The sequence below is a fragment of the Piliocolobus tephrosceles genome, chromosome 9, assembly GCF_002776525.5.
Source record: "Piliocolobus tephrosceles isolate RC106 chromosome 9, ASM277652v3, whole genome shotgun sequence".
Lineage (NCBI taxonomy): Eukaryota > Metazoa > Chordata > Mammalia > Primates > Cercopithecidae > Piliocolobus > Piliocolobus tephrosceles.
In genome coordinates this window covers 29,126,031-29,142,905 of record NC_045442.1, presented here as the reverse complement: position 1 = coordinate 29,142,905, position 16,875 = coordinate 29,126,031, and the positions used below count along the sequence as shown (strand labels likewise).

The following is a 16,875-nucleotide window of genomic DNA, read 5'->3' as shown; positions in this document are numbered from 1 at the left end:
ATATACTTGTACTAAGAAAATATCTTCATTTTATTTCCTTCTCATATCAGCATTTAAGTATTGTTAACTTTATGTAATAGTATTTGGGTTGGGGATTGGTGCATTTCTGGTTCATAACAGTTCACACCAAGGACTATCAGTGTTTTCCATACTATTAGAAGTACAGTCCTTAGTGTTTTGGGGTCTAATCATATTAAGCAGCCAACTCCAGAAACCCCAAACCAATGAAATAACTCCATCCTTAATATTCTGTTCTTCTAGAACCACTTCTAGTATCAAAATCTGTATTAAGGTTCTCTAGAGGGACAGAACTAAGGTGCATATATATATGTGTGTTTGTGTATATATATATTCCCCTTTATATACATATAAATATGTATGGCCGGGCACTGTGGCTCATGCCTGTAATTCCAGCACTTTGGGAGGCTGAGGTGGGTGGATCACGAGGTCAGGAGATTGAGACCACCCTGGCCAACATGGTGAAACCTAGTCTCTACTAAAATACAAAAAAATTAGCCAGCGTGGTGGCATGCGCCTGTAGTCCCAGCTACTTGGGAGGCTGACACAGGGGAATTGCTTGAACCTGGGAGGTGGAGATTGTAGTGAGTCGAGATCACGCCACTGCACTCCAACCTGGCGACAGAGCAAGACTTCATCTCAAAAAAAAAAAAAAAGTATATAAAGGGGAGTATGTATACAAAGGGGAGTGTGTGTGTGTGTGTGTGCGTGTGTATGTGTATGTGTATATATATAGTCCCATACATATGGGAGTATATTAAGTATTAACTTACACAATCACAAGGTCCCTCAATAGGCCATCTGCAAGCTGAAGAGCAAGGAGAGCCAGTCTGAGTCCCAAAACTGAAGAACTTAGAGTCCGATATTTGTGGGCAGGAAACATCCAGCATGGGAGAAAGATGTAGGCTGGGAAGCAAGGCTAGTCTCTCATGTTTTTCTTCCTGCTTTATATTTGCTGGCAGCTGATTAAGGGTGGATCTGTCTTCCCCAGCCCACTGACTCAAATGTTAATCTCCTTTGGCAACACCCTCACAGACACACCCAGGATCAACACTTTGTATCCTTCAGTCCAATCAAGTTCACACTCAGTATTAACCATCACATTGCACTAGCCAGGACTTCCAGTACAATGCTAAATTAAAATGGTGAGAGCAACATTTCTGTCTTCTTAATGTCAGAAGGAAAAGTATTACATCTTTCATCATGAATACAATGTTAGCTGTAGGATTTTTATAGATGCCTTTTATTAAGTTGAGGAAGTTCCCTTCTATTTCTTGTTTGCTGTGTTTTAATCAGACATGGATATCGAATTCCATCAGTATTTTTTCTGCATATGTTAGGCTAATTGTTTTTTTTCTTGTTGTTTTATTGACATGGTGAATTCGTTTGATTTTTAAATGTTAAACCAACTTTGTACTCTTTGGGTAAACACCATTTGGTTATAATATCATTTTTACATAGTATTGGATTAGATTTAAATCAGATTAGATTTGATATGCTGTTAAGGACTTATACAACTATGTTCCTGAGCGATGTTGTCTATACTTTTCTCATAATGTATCTGTCTAGTTTCAGTATTTTTAGCTGGCTTCATAAACTGAATTAAGAAATCCTCCTCCTCTACTATTTCCTGAGCTACTTTGTGTAAGATTGGTATTATTCTTCCTTAAATGTTTGATATAATTTGCCAGTAAAGCAATCTGAAATTACATTTTTTCTTATAGAAAGATTTTAAATAAGTATAGGGCTCTTCAGATTTTCTGTTTCCTCTTGTGTCACTTTTGATAGTTTGTGTCTTTCAATGAATTTATCTATTTTATATAAATCGTTGACTTTATTGACATAAAGTTTTAAAAAATACTTATTTTACTACCCTTAACATTAGTAGGATCTGAACAAGTGATTATTTTATTCTGGATATTGGTAATTTGAATCTTCTCTGCTTTTTTTCTTGATGAATTTAGCTAGGAATTTATCAATACAATTTTATTGGTATTTCTAAAGAACCAGCTTATTCTTTCTTTGATTTTTCTTGTCTGTGTTTTTTGTTTTTTATTTCATTGATCTCTGCCCTAATACTTAGTGTTTTTTTTTTTACTTGAGTATAATTTCATCTCCTTATGGCTTCTTGAGGTAATTGATTTTAGCCCTTTAAAAAAAAAAAGAAAAAACCCTTAGCCTTTAAAACTATACATTTCCCTCTAAGCTCTGCTTTAAATGCATCTCACACATTTAAAAGTATTTTTGTTCAGTCTGTGGCTTACCTTTTCATTTTCTTAACAGTGTAGTTTGAAGAGCAGACATTTTGAATTTTAATAAGTCCCAACTTGTTCTTTTTCTGATGTGGTTTGTACTTTTCTTGTTTTGTCTAAGTAATTTTTGCCTACTTGATAGTAAGGAATTTTGCCTGCATTTTTCTGTAGAAGTTTGATTATAGTTTTAGCTTTTATATTCATATTTATGACCTATTTAGAGTTAACTTTATGTAGGATGTGAGGTTAGAGTTTCATTTTTTTAAATTTTTATTTTAAATTTTGAAATATACAATACACTTTTATTGACTATAGTCACCATGTTGTGCAATAGATTTCAAAAACTTATTCCTCCTAACTGTAACTTTTTACTCTTTGATCAACATCTTCCCATACCCTTTCCTCATCCTCCCAGCCTCTGGTAACCACCATTCTACTCTCCACTTTTATAAGTTTAGCTTTTTTTGGATTTCACATGTAAGTGAGATCATGTGGTATTTGTCTTTCTGTGCCAGGCTTATTTCACTTAGTGTAATGTCCTCCAGGTTCATCCATGTTGTTGCAAGTGACAGAATTTTCTTCTTATCAAGGCTGAATAGTATTCCATTGTGTATATATACCACATTTTCTCTATCCATTCATTCATTTCTTGATACTTTGGTTGGTTTCATATCTTGGCTATTGTGAATAATGCAGTGTTGAACATTAAGAGTGCAGATGTCTCTTAAATTTGAATGCACACTTTTCCTCTTATGGCTGTTCGATCTCAGGCATGTTAAGTAACCTCTCCAGCTTTTGGATATTCATTAGTAAAATGAGAGTAATAATAGCACCCATCTCACTGAATTCCTATGAGGATTATAGGAGACTACATGTGATATGTGCATAGTGCCTGGCACATAGTAAGTGCCCAGTAATTGTCAGCACTTACCTAAAAATCATCTCTTTGCTCCTAATAATAGCCTGGAAAGTTTTAAAATATTGTTCTAAGTGGTCAGTTGAAGGATAATAAACATCATGGCAACTGCTTAACTGTTGTCTGAGTGGATATGGTCAAGGATCTTCAATGGATTATGAGGCCTTATATTATGCTCTTTAAATAGATATTAGGAAGTTGAATGGCTATTAAAGTATATTGTATCAATTCTGTCTCCTTCACATAAGTGATTAATCTTTTTAACACTTCATCTGAGACAGAATGCCAGGAACTCTTTCCTCGAGTTCCAAAATAACACTTCTCTTCTGTGGCTTAAACTAAGACAGTTCCTTTTTCTCCTTCCCACTGTCGCAGTGCAAGGGAATTTTTTTTTTTTTTTTTTTTTTTTTTTTTTTTTTTTGAGGCAGAGTCTCACACTGTTGCCGGGGCTGGAGTGCAGTGGCAGAATCTCAGCTCACCGCCACCTCTGCCTCCCAGGTTCCAGCAGTTCTCCTGCCTCCACCTCCCAAAGTGCTGGGATTACAGGTGTGAGCCGCCACGCCCAGGCAGGAATTTAGTTAGCATAACAAAAACAGTAATAGCTTCCATCACAAAGGCTTCAAAAAACTCTGATGTCTGGCTTCACCACAGAATCTTTGGAAGAGGACTCTGCATTCTCAAACCTGGTTGTACATGGGAATCACCTGGGGAACTTTTAGTAATATTGATGTCTGGGTCCCTCTCCAGAGATTCTGATTTCACTGGCCTTGGTGTGATGTGGGCATAAGGACTTTTTAAAGCTCCCAGGTGATTCTGATGCTCAGCTGGGCTCGAGAATAGCTGCTTTATATACAGTATCTCCTCCAAGAGAGAAGCCCCCATTCACACACACACAGCTTCACCAGGGAGAGGAAGCAATCTCCTGGATCATGGAACTTGATTTCTGGAGGCAAGACTTGAAGTGATGAGCTCCTTTGATGAATCTTATCAAGCCATACATCATGGTTTACCTCAATCTCTAATCTAATTGGGTTTACCCAATCCCCCACCCCTCCTCTATCTTATTGTGCCCTCTGAACTCTTACCTGTGGTTAGCAAACTTCCCTATGTCCTTAACCTTTTCTCTGAATGGAAGTTCCCCTTTATTTTCTTGCTGCAAAGGAGACCCGGCTTAACTCTGTTACCCTTGAAGCCCTCTTAAATGTAGACCTTTTTCTTGTTAAATCTCACATACGCCATGCTCTTCAGGTTGAGAATATGGAGTAGGTGTCATCCTTGCTCTGCATTACTGCATTCATTCTTACTCTTTTTTTCTTGTGAATGTCAATGTATTTTAATTTGGACCACCTGGCTCTACCATCCACCAATCCTTCAGATCGCATTCATCTATCTACCCACCTTCTGGCCATGCTCCTCATGCCCCAAGGGCCTTACCCTTTGTCTTAGTGTTTACTTTTCCATCCCTAAATCTTTTATTGCTTCTGATGACTTCAGCAACTGTGTGGATGACTCACGCAATGCTCCAGGGCTCTTAGTTCCTTGAGTTCCTCAGTTCCAACAACTTTTTCTCCCTTCTACCTCATGTCACCATCCAATTATTTCACCAGTCTTGAAATCTTGGTTTTAAATATTCTGTTGTCTGAGAGTGGCTTCCTAATCTTCCAGATAATATGGTCTATAATAACCAATACAACTGTTTTCCAACTTTGTTGAGCCCTTCAAAACATCAGCTCCCCTACTTTGTTACTATTTATCTCATGTTTTCTTTCCCTTCTTGTACAGCTTAGATTTTGTGGCCCACAATTGTTATTGTTTCCATGAAAACACTTTCAACTCCCTTGACCCTCCATCTCTGCTGGAATGGACTGGCAACTCTCCTAGTGTGAGTGTGCATCTGCTGCCTTCTTTCTACCACTCTGGGAACCTGCTTTCGGACTTTTAATTCATGACTTGCTTCATACTTTGAGAATGCCAAAGTCATAATCTTCCCACTGATGCAGGAATTTTTTCCCCTTAGCTCAGCTGGGTCGGGGTTCTTGTCTCATGACCAGGAAAAATTAGGCATGTGGACACTTGAAGAGTAAGTGGAGTAGAATTTATTAAGAAAAAGGAAAGCTCTCAGCAAAGAGAGGGGTCCTGAAAGCAGGTTCCCATTTGCCTCCTTCACAGTTGAATACCAGGGCTTTTATATATAAGTTGATGGGTCTGGGTTCGCTATTTGTACAAGGCACAAATTCCTGGTGGCTCCACCCTATTCCCCTAGTGCATATACAGGCCCTTAGTCTGCTGTGGGCATATTTAGGCAAGCACCTTTTGCAAGTTCCCTTATCTGCACAAAACATCTGGTGCAAGCACCTGCAGGGTGGGTTGGAGGCTCTCCAGGGAACTTTCCTTCCCTTACTGTTTGCCTAAAGCAAGCTGGCTGACTCCTTTCCCCACCAATGAACCTACAAATCTACTTTCAGCATTGCCTGTCTTCTCTATTTCCCTATCATTAAGAAGTATGACATGCCCTTACTGCTTTTTTAATTTAAAAATTTTTTTAAAATTTTATTTTAAAAACTTTTTTAGAGGCAGGGTCTCACTATATTGCTCAGGCCAGTCTCAAACTCCTGTGCTCAAGCGATCCTCCTGCCTCGGCCTCCCACGGTACTAGGATTACAGGTGTAAGCCAATGTGCCTGACCTATGGCCATACTTCTATCAAAGGCCAAACTCTTCTTGTGCTCTGGAACTTATCTCCTCACTTTCTCAAGGCCTTGCTATTTTAGCAAGCTTTCTCACCTCTCTGCTGCATTATCAGTTTTTCCTCTACAAGCTCATTACCATTATCTTGCAGATATGCTCATTACCATTATCTTGCATAACCCATTAAGAAAACAACAGTCTTTCTTGATTTCATATCCTCTCAGCTCACCCCAGTTCTTTCTCTTCTGGAAAATCTTCTTGAACCCATTGTCACTCCTTGTATCCTTCTCACCTTTTAATTCTCTAGAATTTAGCTTTGATCTCCAACATACTTCTGGAAACATTTAAATCCAGCAGAAACTTTCCTAATCTTATACAATCTCTCAACTACATTTGCTCCAACTGACTACTTTCTACTTCTTGAAACACTGTTCTGTAGAATATCCCCTGAAATAAAATTATTTGATTTTTTTTAATGATTAGATTGGGTTATGGCTTTCTGGGAAGTATACCCCAGAGGCAAAGTCCCTCGTATCAGGAGGTACGTGATAGCCACACAACTTCACTGATGATGTTCACTTTCAGCATTTGGTTAAGGTAGTATTGTCAGGTTTCCCACTGTAAAATCACTGTTTCTCCCTTTCTCGACTCTGTCATTTGGGAGCAAGCCACTAACTCTGGAGCAACCTCAGCCCAGAAAGGATTGGAAGTGATTAAGTTCCAGCAAGGAAGATATTCTTTTAAATCCTGTTTTAAGATGAGAAAATGAGGGTTCAGAGATGTTAAATAATCTCTCTGAACCCCAGTTCAGAGTTGTTAAATAATGATGTTGGCTTATTACCTAAATAACTTGTAACGACCTAACTTGTATTCATACAGCCAATCTTGCATGGGGGATAAGCTGGATTGAAATGCTTTAAAAAAGAAAACCTTCAGGTAAATGCAAATACATGCTCTCATCAAGACACTTAACCATTTCTGCAGGCCAGTGTATAGGAAAATAAAAATGCAAAGAGACCCCAAACATTTGCCATTCTTGTAGAAACCACCACACCTCTAGTTTGGAGAAAATATTTTATTTTTACTTTTAGAGACAGAGTCTTGCTGTGTTGCCCAGGCTAGCCTTGAACTCTAGGGCTCAAGCAGTTCTCCTGCCTTGGCCTCCTGAGTAGCTGGGACTACAGGTGTGTGCCACCATGCCTGGTCAGAGAAGATTTTAGAGAAGTGGATTTCAGCTTGTGATGGGAATTCCATGATTTGGATCTGGCTTGGAGATGTGTTTCATTGGGCCTACATGGTGTTTAAAATTATTTTCTGATTCGGTTGGCAACTTTTAAAAACTGAGACATTTCACATACCAATTCAGGTTGAATGTTTCTCTTGGAGATTTGAAAGCTCTGGCAGTGTTGGATCTTCATTTATCTCTGACAACACTCACATGGTGCCAACTCACAGCTTCTTCCTATCAATGAGCCACTCTCTGGTTCTCTTCAATCCCTCATAACCTACCTGGGGTGATTTTTGGTTTTCATAGCTGTCTGAGCTCAACACTCCTGCTGAGAGGAATGAGATCACTGTCCCTTCTTGGTTGAGGGGTCACCAACTCAGAAGGGAGAGTTGACATATTCTTAGAGCTCTTGAAAGTGAAACCAGTATCAAAGACTCAAGTTGTAGGAGACAGTCTCCAGCAATGTAAGGCAGAATGTTCTATAGATGTTCGCAGTCAGGCAACCCAACAGGCTGCCTCAAATATGGTAACCTTCTTGTCACCTGGAGTGTTTAAGCAGAGGAGACATCATGAATCGGGGCTATCAAAGACAGGATTTATGCATTACAGAAGCTTGGAGCAGAGACATTGAAAGAAGTGCTTCCGACTCAAATATTATGCAACCCCATTTTCCTGAAGAATAAATTTAATGGAATAGTAATTCTACCCATAAAGAAGTAATTATACCTAATAACTGATTATATTGAGACAACTGCATTAAAGCACCCAATTTAAAAAAATATGCAAAGACTACAGTGAACTGACTGAAGATGTAAAGCTACAGGCAACGGTGAGAAATGACCAGAGATGTGGGGAGAAAATTGGTCACAGGAGAAGGTAATGGGAAGACAAGCAGCTCGTGTTTTGTTTCAGGTGGAGGGAGAGGGTGGAGAAGGGGTGAGGGAATGATGCAGTTAAAGGGCAGCATGCTCACCATTAGGCAAACTGCATGCCTGGATTTTATCTTGTGGTCAAGTGGCCTTGATTTTCTTGAAATAAAAGGAAAGCCAGGTATAGTATAAACAGTGCACAACCTCATCTAAACACAGCCTAGTGAAGATGGTGTTTTAATCTTTTTGTACTAGGGCGTTATGTAAACTGGTGATGGCATGGTTTTTGGTTTAGGTGCTTAAATACTTGAGCACTCTTTAGTTTGTTACTGGAGAGATTGTTCTAGCTTTGCCCTGAGTTGCAAAGTTTGGGCAGTCTTACTGTTGCGACCCATATTTATGTTTGTACAGAAAGTTAAGTGATTTGGTATAAGGCTATTTATGTTTACAGATGTGAAAATTCGCCCGAGGAAGCATTTTGTCTCTGCCTCTGTTTTTATCTATCAAGAGGATTTGGGAGATTATTCTGAAATTAGTTTGAGATGTTGTGTTACCAAATTAAGACAAGTAGAACACACCTATCCATCAGGTGGTTTATTACCCTAACAGCAATAGAGATGTTAACCTCCTCGGTGTCAGTGATGGTTGAGATGAGAAAAGAATGCTTGTAGCAGCTAATTATATCTCTCTGTATTAATTACCATGTTAAGTGACAGTTTTGTTCACACTTTGTTTTCATTAAGGAAAAAAGAAACGAACAGTTTTGTGCAGTTCTCTGAAGATTTGGGATAGGAATCTTGGTTCTTGTCCTTAACAGATTTCACGTCAAAATAAGAAAAGGAGAGAATGATTCCACTTGTGCTAGGTGGCTTAATAGAAAAAAAATTAATGACTTTCATCTTATTTCGGTTCAGACGCCTACCTGAGATATGATTTGAAATGAGTTTCCTATTCTCGACTCCCTTGTTGAAGACCTGGAGATTTATCAATATCTCACAACAACAAAGAACATTGCTCAGTGCAATTTGACTTAGGTGCTGCTTTCTTCTCCAAAGAACCATCACGTCTTCTTAACTTCTATAGATTTAAGCAGGATTTATACTTTATAAACCCAAGTGTGTATCCAAATCCTCTTGTTATTGTAAAGAACAACAACAAAAAGCCATACTCTCAATAACTCAGTCTTGTTTTCTATAAACCTCTGAAGAAAGATTTGTACATTCCCCAGCCTGAGCATTAGAAGAAATAAACCCAGTTTGGCTGGCACCCCTGCTAGAAAGCGTTGTCTGAGAACAGACCCCGGGGCCCTGTAACTTTCCAAGCACTAATATGAAGGACTTGGCAAAGTGGCCACAGGGAATTTGTCACACTTCTTCTTCTTTAAAGTAGGCAGCAACTTACATTTATGTTTGTCTTTCTGGAACATCGTTGTATCACGCTGTTACCTAGTCAGAGACATTTTTACTATTTCATATGGGATTTATAGCCACAGGGCTTATTTCCCTGTTGATGTTTAGCATTATGTTCAGAATTATGCCCACCTGACACTTCAGGAAACTTCCTCCAGTGAGGTTGTATTTAAGCCAGAAAGGGCCAAGGTGGTTCAAAGCCTACTGTTCAGCTGGTACTTTCTATGTAGTGTAAGACAGACTCTTTGAGTTAAATTGATTTAGCTCTTGCAGAGTTAACTCTACCTTCTGTTTTATTCATTTGAGGGGGTTTTTGTTTTGTTTTGTTTTGTTTTTTCACTTGGCATCCCTTTCCATTCGCCCCATATTAGTATGTGGAAGATGCAGAAAATGAGGCCTGCAAACACTACATGAGTTAATCACGTCTGGGATGTCTACAGATGGGCATACTGTATACAGGTATAGTTGGGGTGTTGCAGAGAAGGGTATGTAGGCATCTTAGAAGGAAGGATGGGACAGAGTCAGACTTGGGTTAAACTCTGGCTTTTCCAGTCACTAGTATTATTCATTACCTTCCCATCTTGAAGAATTCTTAGGGTTGTTGTAAAAGACCACTTAAAATAATATGGATAAATCATAGGAGATGAATGGTAAACATTAGTTTAGTTACAAATAATAGCTATTTTTCTTGGGAGAAATACCAGGTTTAGGGTCCATGTGAATATTATAAATGTAGCTGGGAGGGTTTTTTTTTTTTTTTTTGAGACGGAGTCTCGCTCTGTCGCCCAGGCTGGGGTGCAGTGGCTGGATCTCAGCTCACTGCAAGCTCCGTCTCCTGGGTTCACGCCATTCTCCTGCCTCAGCCTCCCGAGGAGCTGGGACTACAGGCGCCCGCCACCTCGCCTGGCTAGTTTTTTGTATTTTTTAGTAGAGACGGGGTTTCACCATGTTAGCCAGGATGGTCTTGATCTCCTGACCTCGTGATCTGCCCGTCTCAGCCTCCCTAAGTGCTGGGATTACAGGCGTGAGCCACCGCGCCTGGCGCTTGGTGTTTAATCACTTAGTTTCACACCTAAGGTGCATCAACGGGGCTTTAATAATTGTATTCCTTATTTGGCCAGTAATCCTATCTCTTCCAAGATGAGCCTAGATATAAAAATTTAAAAATACTTTTGACTGAATACATGTGCATCTCCATACCTATGTGACAAAGGACTCCATAAAAAGTACTGTATTATGCCAAGGCGCTTTGATCCTATTCAAATATTAAGATCTAAGTTTCAGCTATTTCGAAGGCCTGATAATTTCCACCTCTATTCCCAACATAGAAATGACTCTTTATGGAACTCCTGACCCTAGGTGGAACATTTCAGCTGCTGCTCCCAGGAACCGCACATCCCTTTCATACTCAGCGTGAACTGTCACTGATTGCATCAAGAGACCACCCCTTCATGTAGATGATAGAAGAATGCACTGGCTTTTACTCAGCTGCTAATGAGTAATTGCTCTGTGGTTAGTCACAAATGTGGCCAGCCACAGCAGGGCTATAGTGAGAAGGCACACACTTTTATCCTTCAGGACCTCATGATGCTGCCATCAGATTGGGCCAAGAAGAGGCTGGCTGTTGGGCTGGCACTTTGGGAGCAGGAGATATATATATCCAAGACTTGATACTCTAGAATGATTGAGTACCATTATTAAAAGACATGGCCACTGAGTGTTCTGGATGGTCAACCCATCTCTCTTTATTAGCAATGTTGACTTTGGAAACCGATTTCAGTCCTCAAATGGCTGCTTGGTGGATATAGAATCACAGTAATTAGATCAATAGGTTTTGAGCGTTATTTTTTCCTTTTAAAAATTATACAAGCCATACATTTTTGTTGCAGAAAGATTAGAAAACGTGGTACACAGTAAGGGTAAAAAGAAGTCACACCTAGCATTTAGGCATAAGCATTGTTAATATTTTGGCACATCCTTCCATACTTTTCCATGCATCCTTATTGAGACTTGCATACTCTAGGGCTTGAGAATAATTCATTATTTTAGGAACTTAGGGCGTTGCAAGAGCAACTATTATTCAGATTTTATTTTGAGAGGAGAAAGCAGAAAACTTTGTTCCTGTAAAACCAGGAGTGGGTGAGCAGGGGTGGGCATGTGACCCAGTCTCAGCAAATCAGATAATTACAACCCCTTGGATACAATGATTGGTGTGGAGTAGGCACATGAACCACACAGGACTAGCCAGTTTTTTCCTGGAATTGATGAACAGTAGGAGAAAAAGTCCCACTTTATGCTGAGATAGCTCAATGGGGAAGACAGGCAAGAAGTCTGATGTCTGCTTGACTGCCACGTGGCAGAGAGCTTGTCTGAGAGAAAGGCCCAGCAGGGCAGAGATAGGCAGGGGGAAAGAGAGAGAGAGAGAGAATGAATAGTTGGCAATGTTTGAGCCCTTGGATCCATCCATCCTTAAGATTCCCAGTTACATTAGCCAACTAAACTTCACTTTTGCTTAATCTAGTTTGAGTTGGTTTATGCCAGGTATAACCAAGAGTCCTAGCTCAACCACTTCTCTAGCTCCTTGGGGACAGGGCCCTGTCTGGCCTGGTCTCTGAGCACACTGCCTGCCCCATGGCCTGCGTGACTCACCGAGTTATCAACTCTTCTTGGTGCTCAGGACTTGCTTTTCTCCCTTTCATTCTGCCTTAACAATTTCAGCTTCCAGCTCTGCATTGGTGACAACGGGCCAGTCTCTTTTTGGGAAAAGAAGAGCCCAAAACACCCTTTGGCAACCAGCTTAAGGGTGGGACCTGTGACTTCCCTCACAGCTGATGGGGTCAGATGGGTGGGTAGGCCCAGTTTTGATTAATATGCCTATAAAGTGGAATTCTGGGACTGACCTCCACTCAACTCAAGCAACACAAAGATAATTGACCTTTGGAAACTGCCTCTGGCAGTCTTTTTATTATTTTTATAGGAAAGTCCTGCAAACCAATTACATCTCACAATGGGCCTTTTATGGTGCTATTAGTTTAATGCAGCTTTCCGAGAAATTAGCCCTCAGGGAGCCTGAAATTCTAGAGGAAAAAAAAGCCCTCCATGGACTTATTTGACTTTTGGATTAGCAGGGAAGATGGATTGGTAGCGCAATATTCCCTACAGTAACTTTTGGCATTTTGAGCCATCTAACCAAGGTACCAAATTCCCATTTTGGGCCCCTGGTGTCTGTCCCAGGCAAAAGGAAAAAATAAATTTGAAAAAGAATAAGCTGTCTCTTTAAAGAATTCAGTCTACAAATCAAAGAGGGTTTATTCCCCTCTTAGTCTGAGGTTAAAGAAGATTGGGAGTGAGAAAATTGAAATAGCACTTCTGTTTGAAGGTCTGGGTTTTTCCGAATGTGAAATTACAGGTGTCTGTCTCAGATCCTCATGTTGGCTTCGGTACCTCTCACCCAGCCACAGTTATTTGCAGAGTGATGGCTCTGGGGCGGTTGTTACAGGGTCAGGCTGTGGGTCTGGGCTGGAGAGAGAGGAGATATCATCTTAGCAACGTCTCGCTGCCTTCACCCAGGGAGCAAGTGCATGTTGTTTCAGGCAGGGCAGACTGGGGGAAGAGAGAGAAGTTAGAAGGTGACAGGAGGACTAAAGACCCTGCCATTTCCTAGAGTCTGGTGCCCAGGTTGCTTGTCCAGCTCATCCCTAGGACAGGGAAGGGAACACAGAGCAGGTCCGTGAGGGGCACTGAGCCCAGGAAATGTGCCCATGGAAGCTGCTTCCTCCTTAGCCCAGCCCTGACCCTGGAAACCCCAGCCCCATCTCCCCTGTGTCATGTTGTCATGGTCATCAGCCAGGTACACTGGTGAGCTCACAGTCCTTCTGTCCCCTTTGTCACCTTGAGGATTTTAACTGTTTTCTTACACTCTTTCCCTCCCAGTTTCTGTTTGCTCTGTTCTGACCTCAGCAGTTCCTAGGCTCAGCCAACCAAGGGTTTTTCTGCAAGCACCCAAGACTGCCTGCCTGTGGGCTTCCTCTGCTGCAGGGGGACCCAGCCTCGCCTGAGCAGGTGGGGCAGGCTGAAATGCCTGGAGTTATCACACGTGGAGCATCCCTCAGCTATTAATGGGAAGGAGGTACGAGTAACTATCCCGGCTCCCTGACCCCTCTGGTGGGACAACCCTGAAATATGTTCTACATGGTCTCCCAGAGTTCCCCAGTGTGATGGAGTCTCAGTTGTCCCAAATGGCAAACTTCTTATCATACACCCTGTATTTGCCTCCTTCCTTTCCTTGTCTCAGTTCCCCATCCCCTACTGCTGCTTTGCAGAATCACCTCCCAAAGGAACCACCCACCCCCAAGCCTTATCTCAGAGCCTGTTTCTGGGGCCACAAGCTGAGCCAGACCTCACACCTTGTTTCCTGGTTCTGCCCTGACTGTCTCACCTGGGGTCTAGGCCCAATGTGGCTTGTCTTGCACTGTCATGGACTCTTTTTGGCTGCCTTCTTTACCTTGGATTTGTATGACTTCTTGGGTCATCTGATTCAGGCTCCTCCAGGAAATGACCTGGTTGGACTCCCAGGACCCTCCCCTGGCCCACGTGGCTGGAATTCCTGCTGATTTCAGCCCAGCCCTTGCATGGAAAGAATGGAATCTCATTTTTAAGGGAGACATGAATAGAAAGAAAAAACTTTTCCTCTTGAGGTGAAGAGAATATGGAAAGGGTCACACCTCAGACAGAATATGTAGGGTTGTTTCTCTGGATGATACCGTGATACCGGGACTGGTGAGCTAGGTTCTCCAACTGCTGGGGCTGCTGTGCATCCTTTCTCTGGATCTCTGGTCCTGCTACTAGAAATGGCCAATGGACTGGATTTATTAGAAAGTGGTGTGGGGCTCCCTCTTCTTCATCTCATAACTGTTCCCTATGGATATAGCGATGTCTTCCTTGTGAAGAGGAAAACTCAGGCTGCAATGACAGCTTGTGTGATGTTGGGCAGGTTGTTTAATCTCATTATAGCTCAGTGTCCTCATCTGAAAAATGAGGCTCATCATGTAGCACCTCATAGCATAGTTACGAGGAATAAATAAGAAAATGTGATGAAGTGCTTAACAGAATGCCTGGCACGTGGTAATAGCATACCACAAACGCTAGCTGTTGTTATTAATCTGGCATGCATTACCTTGTTTTGTTCATTATCTTGCAATAGTTTATCTCCCTGCAGGCAGGAGGCACAAGGTAGCATCTTTCTTTCTTTTGGTGTCTATAGTGTGTTCATATAGCAAGTGCATAAAAAGATACATCAGTAGAGAAATATCAGGCAGGTTACCATCCCAGCTGTCTGGTCCTTTTTCCTCCCTCTTGACCTTTCAAGCATGCCAAAGCTTGGTCCATTGCAGAATAATTCCAGTTGCAGAGAGGCCATGCTAGTACTAGAGAGTTGTTAAAATACCCACCTATGGTGTGAGGCCACCTGGGGGTCGGGAGGCACACGAAGTTCCAATTGTGGCCAGGAGTCAGTCCCATCCCTGCATTCCTAAGGGATGCAGCCCTGTTACGCACCAACCATTTTGCTGGCAGCTCCCCCACCACCCCTGCCCCTTGATCATACTTAAACTCTAAGACAGAATAGGGGCTGGTCCTCTAGGGAAGACCAGGGCCGCAGTGGGGGTATTTTAAGCTCCAGAGGTGCAAAACTATTTAAGCTGAACAAGTCACTTAAATGACAGCATTATCTGCTGCTTCCCCTTCAGTGTTCCAGACAGATAAAGATAAAATAGCCGAGGTAATTGTGGAGATGGAGTGTCGCTGGCAAATGATCTGAGCACAAAGACCACTTCCAGAGATAGATGGAGTGGAGGCTCCGGTAATTTTTCTTGAATCATGTTTAAAGTGGCACAGTCTGAAAACCGATTCAGCAAGAGTGCTGTTTGGAGGGTCCAGGCCCACCTGAACTTTGAAAATATTACAGTCTAGTGAAGCTTACAGGTGACAAAGGAAGCTATTCCTCAAATGATTGGCATAGCAGTGGTTTGGTGAGGGGAGCTTGAGGGTCACCCCCTGAGGAATTCCACCCACACAGCACTGGCTTGAATCAGGCAAAACTGCCATCTTGGCCTGACTTGATTTCAGGGCCTGGGGATGGCATTGCATAGATAGGGGTGGGATCATGTGAGTTCCCTGAGAGACCTCTTTGGTTTGCTTGCTGGCATCAAGGCAATGGATTCTGGGAACCTGGCACTTTGGAGTTTGAATATGCTGGCAGAGTCCTTGGGCCCAATGCCAGCTTTGTGGTAGGAGAAAAAGTGGTTGGGGACTTCTCCTAAGTCACTCTCAACCTGCTAATGAAGGAAGTAATGGGCTCTGAAGGTAAAATGACAACATTTTACAGAACACTCTGTAGCTATTGAAAACCATATTGAAGAAAAACTATCTAATGACTTGGGAGAAGGTTCATGATATATTGCTAAGGGAAAAAAGTGGCTACCAAACAGCATTCAAGGATGCTCCTAGTTTTTATTTAAAAAATTATTTATACACTCACATATGTAAAGAAAAAAATAACTGAAAAGAGAGAAATACATATTTTTAGATTTTCATCTTTGACATTTCCTACATTTTCCAAATTTTCTACAGTGGGCATGTATTCTTTTGTAATGAGAAAAAAGGATATTAAAATCATATCTTTCATTCATATGGCATTTATAATTTTCAAGATTTTTAATATATAGACTTTCATTTGATCCTCATAACAGTTCTGTGAATTGGGTAGGACAGTTATTCCCATTTTACAGATGAGGAAATTGAGGTTCAGAGAAAACTAGGGATGTGAATAATGTGTTGCCTGGCTTGTAAGATACTGAGCTGGGGCCAGAACCCAAATCTTGTGTATTCTAGGTTAGTGTTCTTTCCATTGCATATTAGGGGTTTTGAGATAAATCAATCAACAGAATCTACTACCTCATAACTGAGGTCCTAACTGTGTCGCTTCCCCCAGGAACACTTGCCCTGATCCCCTTGTTGAGACCAGCTTCCTTGTTATGTGCTCTCTGACACACAGAAGGTGCACAATAGACAATGGTTATTATTGTCAGGAACGCCCAAGCAGCGAGTCTCAGGGTTGAGGGGGAGTAGATTTAAAATCTCAAAATAACTGGCTTTGAGAATTGAGTTCGTTCATTTCTGTGTTGTGCAATAAAGATAGTTACTGGCTATTTGAATTAGAATTTAAGCTGAAAAAATTAAGTAAACATTTGGTTCTTCCGCCATCTTAAATCCATTCTAAGTGCCCGCCAGCCACATGTGGCTATACTGTGTTGGACAGCGCAGACGTAGAACATTTCTATCATCACAGAAAGGTCTGAGCAGGGCTGTCTGGATTGTTTCTTTCTCTTTATGATTACAGATGTATTTGTTCGCCATTATTGGATTCATGTTTGTTCCCGGCACTAGAATGTAAAGTTATGAGGGCAAGGATTGTGTCTGTTTTCCTCCCTATCCAC

The 16,875-nt window shown here is 41.4% G+C and overlaps 1 long non-coding RNA gene across 1 annotated transcript; it reads right to left on the bottom strand.

The window, feature by feature from the left end:
• Positions 1-6,933: 6,933 nt before the first annotated feature.
• Positions 6,934-12,173, bottom strand: LOC111538727. The gene is made up of 3 exons (XR_002730442.2): positions 12,029-12,173; positions 8,893-9,047; positions 6,934-7,643 (listed from the first exon to the last, which is right to left on the bottom strand). It is a non-coding gene; the product is annotated as an uncharacterized LOC111538727 (long non-coding RNA).
• Positions 12,174-16,875: the final 4,702 nt, after the last annotated feature.